We start from the raw sequence: 17,039 nt of genomic DNA, 5'->3' as shown, positions 1-17,039 counted from the left end.
CGAGGTTCTTGTAAACAGAGCCGTTCCAAACTTTGGGGTGGCTGTGTCTTTTTGATTTTAATTTCCCTAAGCTATAGGACCATAAGTGGAAGTGCCCTAGGTTCTGTTGCTTTGTTTTTTAGATGTTTCAGGAAACACCATACACTTCTCCCGAGTGGTTGTTGGCAATTTACATCCCGCCCATCAGCATAACAAGGCTCCCAGTTCTCCATGGCCTGTCCTGCCTTTCTGGATTTTACACTTTTTTCAGATGGCCCTTTTGACCGGGGGGAAGTGAGACTTCATTGTAGTGCAGATTTCCTTTGCAAGCTTGCTTGGTTGGCCAAAAAGTGCGTATGCGTTTTTTCCTGAATATATTCAGGAAAAAACGCATACGCCCTTTTTGGCCAAGTGCATCATTGTGGACGTTCTGCCTCTTTTCCTATGCTTTCAATGCAATTCCAGTCTACTTCCTGAAATCGGTTTCCTGCAATTCTGCCCCGCTTTCAAGTCCTCTTGGCAGCCTTACTTCAGTCTATTTTTGGACGATAGCTGTCATTTATAACTCTGCAGGTTTGTGAATTACAGTGCCCCTGAGCTCCTTTCTTCAACTTGCTTTCTTGTGACCTGGCCGCAACACCGCAGGATGGCTTCAGGCCCTAATCTGGTTCCGGTACGGCACGCTGAGCCTTTGGTTATTTCCTCTTCCTGGTGGGAAATGAGAGTTAAATTTGCCCGTCCAAACACCTCCAGCTAGTCTCTCATTGGTTCTCGCTATTCCTGTTCATCTTCCGCAGAAATTGCAAACTGGGCCAAACAGGAGGTTAAAGGCGCTGACTCTCCAAGTGGGGAGAGTGTTAGTAAAGCGTCTGGAATGTTGCACCCGAGTACCAGGGGAGGAAAACTGAGACATATTTGAACACGTCTCCCGTTCACATGGTTGATCATACTTGGGTTCCACATGCATGCTTTAGCTGAAGGAAGAATACCTTAAACCTGGAGAGTTAAGACCCGTGTAATGGGTACCATGCAATATGACTTCAAAGGGTCTTCATTTGCTCACCGAACCTCTCCAATCCTATCACTGCTGCGTTTATGCCCCTGTACACATGCTTGATTCTCTTTCGGAGACATAGCAATCTATAGGTTTTAAGATACTTACAAGTCAGGTACATTCTTAGGCGTTTAATATGCGGTGTTGAGTCCATTTCGTTGAGCAAGGAGTAGCTCTTGTCTATTCCATATTTGTCTTAAGGAACTTTATCTGTGCTCATTTCAATCTCTGGTTTTATGCAGCACCCCAACTCACCTTTACCCTTAAGCAAGCATAAGTTGTTTTTCTAAATTTGGGACCCAGTTCTGTTCTGTAATTCAGTTCCTGTGTAGCCAAGTTTCCATTCCGTGTATTACTGATATCTTATGATGTTTCTTTTTCTGTGTGACTTATTTCAGTTAGAATCATCATACCTGAATCCACTCATTGTGCTGCTAAGGGCCTGATGACATAGATTTCATTGCTGAGTGATATTGCTTTGTAAGTGAATACCACAACTTCTTTATCCATTTTTCACTTTCTGCGATTTTGAACTTGTACTGTAAACGAGGTTCTTGTAAACAGAGCCGTTCCAAACTTTGGGGTGGCTGTGTCTTTTTGATTTTAATTTCCCTAAGCTATAGGACCATAAGTGGAAGTGCCCTAGGTTCTGTTGCTTTGTTTTTTAGATGTTTCAGGAAACACCATACACTTCTCCCGAGTGTCGGCAATTTACATCCCGCCCATCAGCATAACAAGGCTCCCAGTTCTCCATGGCCTGTCCTGCCTTTCTGGAGTTTACACTTTTTTCAGATGGCCCTTTTGACCAGGGGGAAGTGACACTTCATTGTAGTGCAGATTTCCTTTGCAAGCTTGCTTGGTTGGCCAAAAACGGCGTATGCGTTTTTTCCTGAATATATTCAGGAAAAAACGCATACGCCCTTTTTGGCCAAGTGCATTATTGTGGACGTTCTGCCTCTTTTCCTATGCTTTCAATGCAATTCCAGTCTACCTCCTGAAATCGGTTTCCTGCAATTCTGCCCCGCTTTCAAGTCCTCTTGGCAGCCTTACTTCAGTCTATTTTTGGACGATAGCTGTCATTTATAACTCTGCAGGTTTGTGAATTACAGTGCCCCTGAGCTCCTTTCTTCAACTCGCTTTCTTTTGAGCTGGCCGCAACACCGCAGGATGGCTTCAGGCCCTAATCTGTTTCCGGCACGGCACGCTGAGCCTTTGGTTAATTCCTCTTCCTGGTGGGAAATGAGAGTTAAATTTGCCCGTCCAGACACCTCCAGCTAGTCTCTCATTGGTTCTCGCTATTCCTGTTCATCTTCCGCAGAAATTGCAAACTGGGCCAAACAGGAGTTTAAAGGGACTGACTCTCCAAGTCGGGAGAGTGTTAGTAAAGCGTCTGGAATGTTGCACCCGAGTACCAGGGGAGGAAAACTGAGACATATTTGAACACGTCTCCCGTTCACATGGTTGATCATACTTGGGTTCCACATGCATGTTTTAGCTGAAGGAAGAATACCTTAAACCTGGAGAGTTAAGACCCGTGTAATGGGTACCATGCAATATGACTTCAAAGGGTCTTCATTTGCTCACCGAAGGTCTCCAATCCTATCACTGCTGCGTTTATGCCCCTGTACACATGCTTGATTCTCTTTCGGAGACATAGCAATCCATAGGTTTTAAGATACTTACTAGTCAGGCACATTCTTAGGCGTTTAATATGCGGTGTTGAGTCCATTTCGTTGAGCAAGGAGTAGCTCTTGTCTATTCCATATTTGGCTTAAGGAACTTTATCTGTGCTCATTTCAATCTCTGGTTTTATGCAGCACCCCAACTCACCTTTACCCTTAAGCAAGCATAAGTTGTTTTTCTAAATTTGGGACCCAGTTCTGTTCTGTAATTCAGTTCCTGTGTAGCCAAGTTTCCATTCCGTGTATTACTGATATCTTATGATGTTTCTTTTTCTGTGTGACTTACTTCAGTTAGAATCATCATACCTGAATCCACTCATTGTGATGCTAAGGGCCTGATGACATAGATTTCATTGCTGAGTGATATTGCTTTGTAAGTAAATACCACAACTTCTTTATCCATTTTTCACTTTCTGCGATGTTGAACTTGTACTGTAAACGAGGTTCTTGTAAACAGAGGCGTCCCAAACTTTGGGGTGGCTGTGTCTTTTTGATTTTAATTTCCCTAAGCTATAGGACCATAAGTGGAAGTGCCCTAGGTTCTGTTGCTTTGTTTTTTAGATGTTTCAGGAAACACCATACACTTCTCCCGAGTGTCTGTTGGCAATTTACATCCCGCCCATCAGCATAACAAGGCTCCCAGTTCTCCATGGCCTGTCCTGCCTTTCTGGATTTTACACTTTTTTCAGATGGCCCTTTTGACCGGGGGGAAGTGAGACTTCATTGTAGTGCAGATTTCCTTTGCAAGCTTGCTTGGTTGGCCAAAAAGGGCGTATGCGTTTTTTCCTGAATATATTCAGGAAAAAACGCATACGCCCTTTTTGGCCAAGTGCATCATTGTGGACGTTCTGCCTCTTTTCCTATGCTTTCAATGCAATTCCAGTCTACCTCCTGAAATCGGTTTCCTGCAATTCTGCCCCGCTTTCAAGTCCTCTTGGCAGCCTTACTTCAGTCTATTTTTGGACGATAGCTGTCATTTATAACTCTGCAGGTTTGTGAATTACAGTGCCCCTGAGCTCCTTTCTTCAACTCGCTTTCTTGTGACCTGGCCGCAACACCGCAGGATGGCTTCAGGCCCTAATCTGGTTCCGGCACGGCACGCTGAGCCTTTGGTTAATTCCTCTTCCTGGTGGGAAATGAGAGTTAAATTTGCCCGTCCAGACACCTCCAGCTAGTCTCTCATTGGTTCTCGCTATTCCTGTTCATCTTCCGCAGAAATTGCAAACTGGGCCAAACAGGAGTTTAAAGGGACTGACTCTCCAAGTCGGGAGAGTGTTAGTAAAGCGTCTGGAATGTTGCACCCGAGTACCAGGGGAAGAAAACTGAGACATATTTGAACACGTCTCCCGTTCACATGGTTGATCATACTTGGGTTCCACATGCATGTTTTAGCTGAAGGAAGAATACCTTAAACCTGGAGAGTTCAGACCCGTGTAATGGGTACCATGCAATATGACTTCAAAGGGTCTTCATTTGCTCACCGAACCTCTCCAATCCTATCACTGCTGCGTTTATGCCCCTGTACACATGCTTGATTCTCTTTCGGAGACATAGCAATCCATAGGTTTTAAGATACTTACTAGTCAGGTACATTCTTAGGCGTTTAATATGCGGTGTTGAGTCCATTTCGTTGAGCAAGGAGTAGCTCTTGTCTATTCCATATTTGGCTTAAGGAACTTTATCTGTGCTCATTTCAATCTCTGGTTTTATGCAGCACCCCAACTCACCTTTACCCTTAAGCAAGCATAAGTTGTTTTTCTAAATTTGTGACCCAGTTCTGTTCTGTAATTCAGTTCCTGTGTAGCCAAGTTTCCATTCCGTGTATTACTGATATCTTATGATGTTTCTTTTTCTGTGTGACTTATTTCAGTTAGAATCATCATACCTGAATCCACTCATTGTGCTGCTAAGGGCCTGATGACATAGATTTCATTGCTGAGTGATATTGCTTTGTAAGTGAATACCACAACTTCTTTATCCATTTTTCACTTTCTGCGATGTTGAACTTGTACTGTAAACGAGGTTCTTGTAAACAGAGCCGTTCCAAACTTTGGGGTGGCTGTGTCTTTTTGATTTTAATTTCCCTAAGCTATAGGACCATAAGTGGCAGTGCCCTAGGCTCTGTTGCTTTGTTTTTTAGATGTTTCAGGAAACACCATACACTTCTCCCGAGTGTCTGTTGGCAATTTACATCCCGCCCATCAGCATAACAAGGCTCCCAGTTCTCCATGGCCTGTCCTGCCTTTCTGGATTTTACACTTTTTTCAGATGGCCCTTTTGACCGGGGGGAAGTGAGACTTCATTGTAGTGCAGATTTCCTTTGCAAGCTTGCTTGGTTGGCCAAAAAGGGCGTATGCGTTTTTTCCTGAATATATTCAGGAAAAAACGCATACGCCCTTTTTGGCCAAGTGCATCATTGTGGACGTTCTGCCTCTTTTCCTATGCTTTCAATGCAATTCCAGTCTACCTCCTGAAATCGGTTTCCTGCAATTCTGCCCCGCTTTCAAGTCCTCTTGGCAGCCTTACTTCAGTCTATTTTTGGACGATAGCTGTCATTTATAACTCTGCAGGTTTGTGAATTACAGTGCCCCTGAGCTCCTTTCTTCAACTTGCTTTCTTGTGACCTGGCCGCAACACCGCAGGATGGCTTCAGGCCCTAATCTGGTTCCGGCACGGCACGCTGAGCCTTTGGTTATTTCCTCTTCCTGGTGGGAAATGAGAGTTAAATTTGCCCGTCCAAACACCTCCAGCTAGTCTCTCATTGGTTCTCGCTATTCCTGTTCATCTTCCGCAGAAATTGCAAACTGGGCCAAACAGGAGGTTAAAGGCGCTGACTCTCCAAGTGGGGAGAGTGTTAGTAAAGCGTCTGGAATGTTGCACCCGAGTACCAGGGGAGGAAAACTGAGACATATTTGAACACGTCTCCCGTTCACATGGTTGATCATACTTGGGTTCCACATGCATGCTTTAGCTGAAGGAAGAATACCTTAAACCTGGAGAGTTAAGACCCGTGTAATGGGTACCATGCAATATGACTTCAAAGGGTCTTCATTTGCTCACCGAACCTCTCCAATCCTATCACTGCTGCGTTTATGCCCCTGTACACATGCTTGATTCTCTTTCGGAGACATAGCAATCCATAGGTTTTAAGATACTTACTAGTCAGGTACATTCTTAGACGTTTAATATGCGGTGTTGAGTCCATTTCGTTGAGCAAGGAGTAGCTCTTGTCTATTCCATATTTGGCTTAAGGAACTTTATCTGTGCTCATTTCAATCTCTGGTTTTATGCAGCACCCCAACTCACCTTTACCCTTAAGCAAGCATAAGTTGTTTTTCTAAATTTGTGACCCAGTTCTGTTCTGTAATTCAGTTCCTGTGTAGCCAAGTTTCCATTCCGTGTATTACTGATATCTTATGATGTTTCTTTTTCTGTGTGACTTATTTCAGTTAGAATCATCATACCTGAATCCACTCATTGTGCTGCTAAGGGCCTGATGACATAGATTTCATTGCTGAGTGATATTGCTTTGTAAGTGAATACCACAACTTCTTTATCCATTTTTCACTTTCTGCGATGTTGAACTTGTACTGTAAACGAGGTTCTTGTAAACAGAGCCGTTCCAAACTTTGCGGTGGCTGTGTCTTTTTGATTTTAATTTCCCTAAGCTATAGGACCATAAGTGGAAGTGCCCTAGGTTCTGTTGCTTTGTTTTTTAGATGTTTCAGGAAACACCATACACTTCTCCCGAGTGGTTGTTGGCAATTTACATCCCGCCCATCAGCATAACAAGGCTCCCAGTTCTCCATGGCCTGTCCTGCCTTTCTGGATTTTACACTTTTTTCAGATGGCCCTTTTGACCGGGGGGAAGTGAGACTTCATTGTAGTGCAGATTTCCTTTGCAAGCTTGCTTGGTTGGCCAAAAAGGGCGTATGCGTTTTTTCCTGAATATATTCAGGAAAAAACGCATACGCCCTTTTTGGCCAAGTGCATCATTGTGGACGTTCTGCCTCTTTTCCTATGCTTTCAATGCAATTCCAGTCTACCTCCTGAAATCGGTTTCCTGCAATTCTGCCCCGCTTTCAAGTCCTCTTGGCAGCCTTACTTCAGTCTATTTTTGGACGATAGCTGTCATTTATAACTCTGCAGGTTTGTGAATTACAGTGCCCCTGAGCTCCTTTCTTCAACTTGCTTTCTTGTGACCTGGCCGCAACACCGCAGGATGGCTTCAGGTCCTAATCTGGTTCCGGCATGGCACGCTGAGCCTTTGGTTATTTCCTCTTCCTGGTGGGAAATGAGAGTTAAATTTGCCCGTCCAAACACCTCCAGCTAGTCTCTCATTGGTTCTCGCTATTCCTGTTCATCTTCCGCAGAAATTGCAAACCGGGCGAAACAGGAGGTTAAAGGCGCTGACTCTCCAAGTGGGGAGAGTGTTAGTAAAGCGTCTGGAATGTTGCACCCGAGTACCAGGGGAGGAAAACTGAGACATATTTGAACACGTCTCCCATTCACATGGTTGATCATACTTGGGTTCCACATGCATGTTTTAGCTGAAGGAAGAATACCTTAAACCTGGAGAGTTAAGACCCGTGGAATGGGTACCATGCAATATGACTTCAAAGGGTCTTCATTTGCTCACCGAACCTCTCCAATCCTATCACTGCTGCGTTTATGCCCCTGTACACATGCTTGATTCTCTTTCGGAGACATAGCAATCCATAGGTTTTAAGATACTTACTAGTCAGGTACATTCTTAGACGTTTAATATGCGGTGTTGAGTCCATTTCGTTGAGCAAGGAGTAGCTCTTGTCTATTCCATATTTGACTTAAGGAACTTTATCTGTGCTCATTTCAATCTCTGGTTTTATGCAGCACCCCAACTCACCTTTACCCTTAAGCAAGAATAAGTTGGTTTTCTAAATTTGAGACCCTGTTCTGTTCTGTAATTCTGTTCCTGTGTAGCCAAGTTTACATTCCGTGTATTACTGATATCTTATGATGTTTCTTTTTCTGTGTGACTTACTTCAGTTAGAATCATCATACCTGAATCCACTCATTGTGATGCTAAGGGCCTGATGACATAGATTTCATTGCTGAGTGATATTGCTTTGTAAGTAAATACCACAACTTCTTTATCCATTTTTCACTTTCTGCGATGTTGAACTTGTACTGTAAACGAGGTTCTTGTAAACAGAGGCGTCCCAAACTTTGGGGTGGCTGTGTCTTTTTGATTTTAATTTCCCTAAGCTATAGGACCATAAGTGGAAGTGCCCTAGGTTCTGTTGCTTTGTTTTTTAGATGTTTCAGGAAACACCATACACTTCTCCCGAGTGTCTGTTGGCAATTTACATCCCGCCCATCAGCATAACAAGGCTCCCAGTTCTCCATGGCCTGTCCTGCCTTTCTGGATTTTACACTTTTTTCAGATTGCCCTTTTGACCGGGGGGAAGTGAGACTTCATTGTAGTGCAGATTTCCTTTGCAATCTTGCTTGGTTGGCCAAAAAGGGCGTATGCGTTTTTTCCTGAATATATTCAGGAAAAAACGCATACGCCCTTTTTGGCCAAGTGCATCATTGTGGACGTTCTGCCTCTTTTCCTATGCTTTCAATGCAATTCCAGTCTACCTCCTGAAATCGGTTTCCTGCAATTCTGCGCCGCTTTCAAGTCCTCTTGGCAGCCTTACTTCAGTATGTTTTTGGACGATAGCTGTCATTTATAACTCTGCAGGTTTGTGAATTACAGTGCCCCTGAGCTCCTTTCTTCAACTCGCTTTCTTTTGAGCTGGCCGCAACACCGCAGGATGGCTTCAGGCCCTAATCTGGTTCCGGTACGGCACGCTGAGCCTTTGGTTATTTCCTCTTCCTTGTGGGAAATGAGAGTTAAATTTGCCCGTCCAGACACCTCCAGCTAGCCTCTCATTGGTTCTCGCTATTCCTGTTCATCTTCCGCAGAAATTGCAAACTGGGCCAAACAGGAGGTTAAAGGCGCTGACTCTCCAAGTGGGGAGAGTGTTAGTAAAGCGTCTGGAATGTTGCACCCGAGTACCAGGGGAGGAAAACTGAGACATATTTGAACACGTCTCCCGTTCACATGGTTGATCATACTTGGGTTCCACATGCATGTTTTAGCTGAAGGAAGAATACCTTAAACCTGGAGAGTTGAGACCCGTGTAATGGGTACCATGCAATATGACTTCAAAGGGTCTTCATTTGCTCACCGAACCTCTCCAATCCTATCACTGCTGCGTTTATGCCCCTGTACACATGCTTGATTCTCTTTCGGAGACATAGCAATCCATAGGTTTTAAGATACTTACTAGTCAGGCACATTCTTAGGCGTTTAATATGCGGTGTTGAGTCCATTTCGTTGAGCAAGGAGTAGCTCTTGTCTATTCCATATTTGACTTAAGGAACTTTATCTGTGCTCATTTCAATCTCTGGTTTTATGCAGCACCCCAACTCACCTTTACCCTTAAGCAAGCATAGTTGGTTTTCTAAATTTGAGACCCTGTTCTGTTCTGTAATTCAGTTCCTGTGTAGCCAAGTTTCCATTCCGTGTATTACTGATATCTTATGATGTTTCTTTTTCTGTGTGACTTACTTCAGTTAGAATCATCATACCTGAATCCACTCATTGTGCTGCTAAGGGCCTGATGACACAGATTTCATTGCTGAGTGATATTGCTTTGTAAGTAAATACCACAACTTCTTTATCCATTTTTCACTTTCTGCGATGTTGAACTTGTACTGTAAACGAGGTTCTTGTAAACAGAGGCGTCCCAAACTTTGGGGTGGCTGTGTCTTTTTGATTTTAATTTCCCTAAGCTATAGGACCATAAGTGGCAGTGCCCTAGGCTCTGTTGCTTTGTTTTTTAGATGTTTCAGGAAACACCATACACTTCTCCCGAGTGTCTGTTGGCAATTTACATCCCGCCCATCAGCATAACAAGGCTCCCAGTTCTCCATCGCCTGTCCTGCCTTTCTGGATTTTACACTTTTTTCAGATGGCCCTTTTGACCGGGGGGAAGTGAGACTTCATTGTAGTGCAGATTTCCTTTGCAAGCTTGCTTGGTTGGCCAAAAAGGGCGTATGCGTTTTTTCCTGAATATATTCAGGAAAAAACGCATACGCCCTTTTTGGCCAAGTGCATCATTGTGGACGTTCTGCCTCTTTTCCTATGCTTTCAATGCAATTCCAGTCTACCTCCTGAAATCGGTTTCCTGCAATTCTGCCCCGCTTTCAAGTCCTCTTGGCAGCCTTACTTCAGTCTATTTTTGGACGATAGCTGTCATTTATAACTCTGCAGGTTTGTGAATTACAGTGCCCCTGAGCTCCTTTCTTCAACTCGCTTTCTTGTGACCTGGCCGCAACACCGCAGGATGGCTTCAGGCCCTAATCTGGTTCCGGCCCGGCATGCTGAGCCTTTGGTTAATTCCTCTTCCTGGTGGGAAATGAGAGTTAAATTTGCCCGTCCAGACACCTCCAGCTAGCCTCTCATTGGTTCTCGCTATTCCTGTTCATCTTCCGCAGAAATTGCAAACTGGGCCAAACAGGAGGTTAAAGGCGCTGACTCTCCAAGTGGGGAGAGTGTTAGTAAAGCGTCTGGAATGTTGCACCCGAGTACCAGGGGAGGAAAACTGAGACATATTTGAACACGTCTCCCGTTCACATGGTTGATCATACTTGGGTTCCACATGCATGTTTTAGCTGAAGGAAGAATACCTTAAACCTGGAGAGTTAAGACCCGTGTAATGGGTTCCATGCAATATGACTTCAAAGGGTCTTCATTTGCTCACCGAACCTCTCCAATCCTATCACTGCTGCGTTTATGCCCCTGTACACATGCTTGATTCTCTTTCGGAGACATAGCAATCCATAGGTTTTAAGATACTTACAAGTCAGGTACATTCTTAGGCGTTTAATATGCGGTGTTGAGTCCATTTCGTTGAGCAAGGAGTAGCTCTTGTCTATTCCATATTTGGCTTAAGGAACTTTATCTGTGCTCATTTCAATCTCTGGTTTTATGCAGCACCCCAACTCACCTTTACCCTTAAGCAAGCATAAGTTGTTTTTCTAAATTTGGGACCCAGTTCTGTTCTGTAATTCAGTTCCTGTGTAGCCAAGTTTCCATTCCGTGTATTACTGATATCTTATGATGTTTCTTTTTCTGTGTGACTTATTTCAGTTAGAATCATCATACCTGAATCCACTCATTGTGCTGCTAAGGGCCTGATGACATAGATTTCATTGCTGAGTGATATTGCTTTGTAAGTGAATACCACAACTTCTTTATCCATTTTTCACTTTCTGCGATGTTGAACTTGTACTGTAAACGAGGTTCTTGTAAACAGAGCCGTTCCAAACTTTGGGGTGGCTGTGTCTTTTTGATTTTAATTTCCCTAAGCTATAGGACCATAAGTGGAAGTGCCCTAGGTTCTGTTGCTTTGTTTTTTAGATGTTTCAGGAAACACCATACACTTCTCCCGAGTGGTTGTTGGCAATTTACATCCCGCCCATCAGCATAACAAGGCTACCAGTTCTCCATGGCCTGTCCTGCCTTTCTGGATTTTACACTTTTTTCAGATGGCCCTTTTGACCGGGGGGAAGTGAGACTTCATTGTAGTGCAGATTTCCTTTGCAAGCTTGCTTGGTTGGCCAAAAAGGGCGTATGCGTTTTTTCCTGAATATATTCAGGAAAAAACGCATACGCCCTTTTTGGCCAAGTGCATCATTGTGGACGTTCTGCCTCTTTTCCTATGCTTTCAATGCAATTCCAGTCTACCTCCTGAAATCGGTTTCCTGCAATTCTGCCCCGCTTTCAAGTCCTCTTGGCAGCCTTACTTCAGTCTATTTTTGGACGATAGCTGTCATTTATAACTCTGCAGGTTTGTGAATTACAGTGCCCCTGAGCTCCTTTCTTCAACTTGCTTTCTTGTGACCTGGCCGCAACACCGCAGGATGGCTTCAGGCCCTAATCTGGTTCCGGCACGGCACGCTGAGCCTTTGGTTATTTCCTCTTCCTGGTGGGAAATGAGAGTTAAATTTGCCCGTCCAAACACCTCCAGCTAGTCTCTCATTGGTTCTCGCTATTCCTGTTCATCTTCCGCAGAAATTGCAAACCGGGCGAAACAGGAGGTTAAAGGCGCTGACTCTCCAAGTGGGGAGAGTGTTAGTAAAGCATCTGGAATGTTGCACCCGAGTACCAGGGGAGGAAAACTGAGACATATTTGAACACGTCTCCCATTCACATGGTTGATCATACTTGGGTTCCACATGCATGTTTTAGCTGAAGGAAGAATACCTTAAACCTGGAGAGTTAAGACCCGTGGAATGGGTACCATGCAATATGACTTCAAAGGGTCTTCATTTGCTCACCGAACCTCTCCAATCCTATCACTGCTGCGTTTATGCCCCTGTACACATGCTTGATTCTCTTTCGGAGACATAGCAATCCATAGGTTTTAAGATACTTACTAGTCAGGTACATTCTTAGACGTTTAATATGCGGTGTTGAGTCCATTTCGTTGAGCAAGGAGTAGCTCTTGTCTATTCCATATTTGACTTAAGGAACTTTATCTGTGCTCATTTCAATCTCTGGTTTTATGCAGCACCCCAACTCACCTTTACCCTTAAGCAAGAATAAGTTGGTTTTCTAAATTTGAGACCCTGTTCTGTTCTGTAATTCAGTTCCTGTGTAGCCAAGTTTACATTCCGTGTATTACTGATATCTTATGATGTTTCTTTTTCTGTGTGACTTACTTCAGTTAGAATCATCATACCTGAATCCACTCATCGTGATGCTAAGGGCCTGATGACATAGATTTCATTGCTGAGTGATATTGCTTTGTAAGTAAATACCACAACTTCTTTATCCATTTTTCACTTTCTGCGATGTTGAACTTGTACTGTAAACGAGGTTCTTGTAAACAGAGGCGTCCCAAACTTTGGGGTGGCTGTGTCTTTTTGATTTTAATTTCCCTAAGCTATAGGACCATAAGTGGAAGTGCCCTAGGTTCTGTTGCTTTGTTTTTTAGATGTTTAAGGAAACACCATACACTTCTCCCGAGTGTCTGTTGGCAATTTACATCCCGCCCATCAGCATAACAAGGCTCCCAGTTCTCCATGGCCTGTCCTGCCTTTCTGGATTTTACACTTTTTTCAGATTGCCCTTTTGACCGGGGGGAAGTGAGACTTCATTGTAGTGCAGATTTCCTTTGCAATCTTGCTTGGTTGGCCAAAAAGGGCGTATGCGTTTTTTCCTGAATATATTCTGGAAAAAACGCATACGCCCTTTTTGGCCAAGTGCATCATTGTGGACGTTCTGCCTCTTTTCCTATGCTTTCAATACAATTCCAGTCTACCTCCTGAAATCGGTTTCCTGCAATTCTGCGCCGCTTTCAAGTCCTCTTGGCAGCCTTACTTCAGTATGTTTTTGGACGATAGCTGTCATTTATAACTCTGCAGGTTTGTGAATTACAGTGCCCCTGAGCTCCTTTCTTCAACTCGCTTTCTTTTGAGCTGGCCGCAACACCGCAGGATGGCTTCAGGCCCTAATCTGGTTCCGGTACGGCACGCTGAGCCTTTGGTTATTTCCTCTTCCTTGTGGGAAATGAGAGTTAAATTTGCCCGTCCAGACACCTCCAGCTAGCCTCTCATTGGTTCTCGCTATTCCTGTTCATCTTCCGCAGAAATTGCAAACTGGGCCAAACAGGAGGTTAAAGGCGCTGACTCTCCAAGTGGGGAGAGTGTTAGTAAAGCGTCTGGAATGTTGCACCCGAGTACCAGGGGAGGAAAACTGAGACATATTTGAACACGTCTCCCGTTCACATGGTTGATCATACTTGGGTTCCACATGCATGTTTTAGCTGAAGGAAGAATACCTTAAACCTGGAGAGTTGAGACCCGTGTAATGGGTACCATGCAATATGACTTCAAAGGGTCTTCATTTGCTCACCGAACCTCTCCAATCCTATCACTGCTGCGTTTATGCCCCTGTACACATGCTTGATTCTCTTTCGGAGACATAGCAATCCATAGGTTTTAAGATACTTACTAGTCAGGCACATTCTTAGGCGTTTAATATGCGGTGTTGAGTCCATTTCGTTGAGCAAGGAGTAGCTCTTGTCTATTCCATATTTGACTTAAGGAACTTTATCTGTGCTCATTTCAATCTCTGGTTTTATGCAGCACCCCAACTCACCTTTACCCTTAAGCAAGCATAGTTGGTTTTCTAAATTTGAGACCCTGTTCTGTTCTGTAATTCAGTTCCTGTGTAGCCAAGTTTCCATTCCGTGTATTACTGATATCTTATGATGTTTCTTTTTCTGTGTGACTTACTTCAGTTAGAATCATCATACCTGAATCCACTCATTGTGCTGCTAAGGGCCTGATGACACAGATTTCATTGCTGAGTGATATTGCTTTGTAAGTAAATACCACAACTTCTTTATCCATTTTTCACTTTCTGCGATGTTGAACTTGTACTGTAAACGAGGTTCTTGTAAACAGAGGCGTCCCAAACTTTGGGGTGGCTGTGTCTTTTTGATTTTAATTTCCCTAAGCTATAGGACCATAAGTGGCAGTGCCCTAGGTTCTGTTGCTTTGTTTTTTAGATGTTTCAGGAAACACCATACACTTCTCCCGAGTGTCTGTTGGCAATTTACATCCCGCCCATCAGCATAACAAGGCTCCCAGTTCTCCATGGCCTGTCCTGCCTTTCTGGATTTTACACTTTTTTCAGATGGCCCTTTTGACCGGGGGGAAGTGAGACTTCATTGTAGTGCAGATTTCCTTTGCAAGCTTGCTTGGTTGGCCAAAAAGGGCGTATGCGTTTTTTCCTGAATATATTCAGGAAAAAACGCATACGCCCTTTTTGGCCAAGTGCATCATTGTGGACGTTCTGCCTCTTTTCCTATGCTTTCAATGCAATTCCAGTCTACCTCCTGAAATCGGTTTCCTGCAATTCTGCCCCGCTTTCAAGTCCTCTTGGCAGCCTTACTTCAGTCTATTTTTGGACGATAGCTGTCATTTATAACTCTGCAGGTTTGTGAATTACAGTGCCCCTGAGCTCCTTTCTTCAACTCGCTTTCTTGTGACCTGGCCGCAACACCGCAGTATGGCTTCAGGCCCCAATCTGGTTCCGGCCCGGCATGCTGAGCCTTTGGTTAATTCCTCTTCCTTGTGGGAAATGAGAGTTAAATTTGCCCGTCCAGACACCTCCAGCTAGCCTCTCATTGGTTCTCGCTATTCCTGTTCATCTTCCGCAGAAATTGCAAACTGGGCCAAACAGGAGGTTAAAGGCGCTGACTCTCCAAGTGGGGAGAGTGTTAGTAAAGCGTCTGGAATGTTGCACCCGAGTACCAGGGGAGGAAAACTGAGACATATTTGAACACGTCTCCCGTTCACATGGTTGATCATACTTGGGTTCCACATGCATGTTTTAGCTGAAGGAAGAATACCTTAAACCTGGAGAGTTGAGACCCGTGTAATGGGTACCATGCAATATGACTTCAAAGGGTCTTCATTTGCTCACCGAACTTCTCCAATCCTATCACTGCTGCGTTTATGCCCCTGTACACATGCTTGATTCTCTTTCGGAGACATAGCAATCCATAGGTTTTAAGATACTTACTAGTCAGGCACATTCTTAGGCGTTTAATATGCGGTGTTGAGTCCATTTCGTTGAGCAAGGAGTAGCTCTTGTCTATTCCATATTTGACTTAAGGAACTTTATCTGTGCTCATTTCAATCTCTGGTTTTATGCAGCACCCCAACTCACCTTTACACTTAAGCAAGCATAGTTGGTTTTCTAAATTTGAGACCCTGTTCTGTTCTGTAATTCAGTTCCTGTGTAGCCAAGTTTCCATTCCGTGTATTACTGATATCTTATGATGTTTCTTTTTCTGTGTGACTTACTTCAGTTAGAATCATCATACCTGAATCCACTCATTGTGCTGCTAAGGGCCTGATGACACAGATTTCATTGCTGAGTGATATTGCTTTGTAAGTAAATACCACAACTTCTTTATCCATTTTTCACTTTCTGCGATGTTGAACTTGTACTGTAAATGAGGTTCTTGTAAACAGAGGCGTCCCAAACTTTGGGGTGGCTGTGTCTTTTTGATTTTAATTACCCTAAGCTATAGGACCATAAGTGGCAGTGCCCTAGGCTCTGTTGCTTTGTTTTTTAGATGTTTCAGGAAACACCATACACTTCTCCCGAGTGTCTGTTGGCAATTTACATCCCGCCCATCAGCATAACAAGGCTCCCAGTTCTCCATGGCCTGTCCTGCCTTTCTGGATTTTACACTTTTTTCATATGGCCCTTTTGACCGGGGGGAAGTGAGACTTCATTGTAGTGCAGATTTCCTTTGCAAGCTTGCTTGGTTGGCCAAAAAGGGCGTATGCGTTTTTTCCTGAATATATTCAGGAAAAAACGCATACGCCCTTTTTGGCCAAGTGCATCATTGTGGACGTTCTGCCTCTTTTCCTATGCTTTCAATGCAATTCCAATCTACCTCCTGAAATCGGTTTCCTGCAATTCTGCCCCGCTTTCAAGTCCTCTTGGCAGCCTTACTTCAGTCTATTTTTGGACGATAGCTGTCATTTATAACTCTGCAGGTTTGTGAATTACAGTGCCCCTGAGCTCCTTTCTTCAACTCGCTTTCTTGTGACCTGGCCGCAACACCGCAGGATGGCTTCAGGCCCTAATCTGGTTCCGGCCCGGCATGCTGAGCCTTTGGTTAATTCCTCTTCCTGGTGGGAAATGAGAGTTAAATTTGCCCGTCCAGACACCTCCAGCTAGCCTCTCATTGGTTCTCGCTATTCCTGTTCATCTTCCGCAGAAATTGCAAACTGGGCCAAACAGGAGGTTAAAGGCGCTGACTCTCCAAGTGGGGAGAGTGTTAGTAAAGCGTCTGGAATGTTGCACCCGAGTACCAGGGGAGGAAAACTGAGACATATTTGAACACGTCTCCCGTTCACATGGTTGATCATACTTGGGTTCCACATGCATGTTTTAGCTGAAGGAAGAATACCTTAAACCTGGAGAGTTAAGACCCGTGTAATGGGTACCATGCAATATGACTTCAAAGGGTCTTCATTTGCTCACCGAACCTCTCCAATCCTTTCACTGCTGCGTTTATGCCCCTGTACACATGCTTGATTCTCTTTCGGAGACATAGCAATCCATAGGTTTTAAGATACTTACTAGTCAGGTACATTCTTAGGCGTTTAATATGCGGTGTTGAGTCCATTTCGTTGAGCAAGGAGTAGCTCTTGTCTATTCCATATTTGACTTAAGGAACTTTATCTGTGCTCATTTC

General features: G+C 44.1%; 1 long non-coding RNA gene across 38 annotated transcripts in view; it reads left to right on the top strand.

Moving 5' to 3' along the window:
* Nucleotides 1–17,039, top strand: part of LOC307187927 — a 3,519,425-nt gene that overhangs the window by 2,315,185 nt on the left and 1,187,201 nt on the right. The gene's annotated exons all lie outside the window — the stretch shown is intronic.

This window comes from Stenella coeruleoalba (genome assembly GCF_951394435.1).
Source record: "Stenella coeruleoalba genome assembly, chromosome: 6".
Lineage (NCBI taxonomy): Eukaryota > Metazoa > Chordata > Mammalia > Artiodactyla > Delphinidae > Stenella > Stenella coeruleoalba.
Note: the sequence above shows the minus strand (reverse complement) of the source record. Positions and strands in the feature narration are given on the sequence as shown.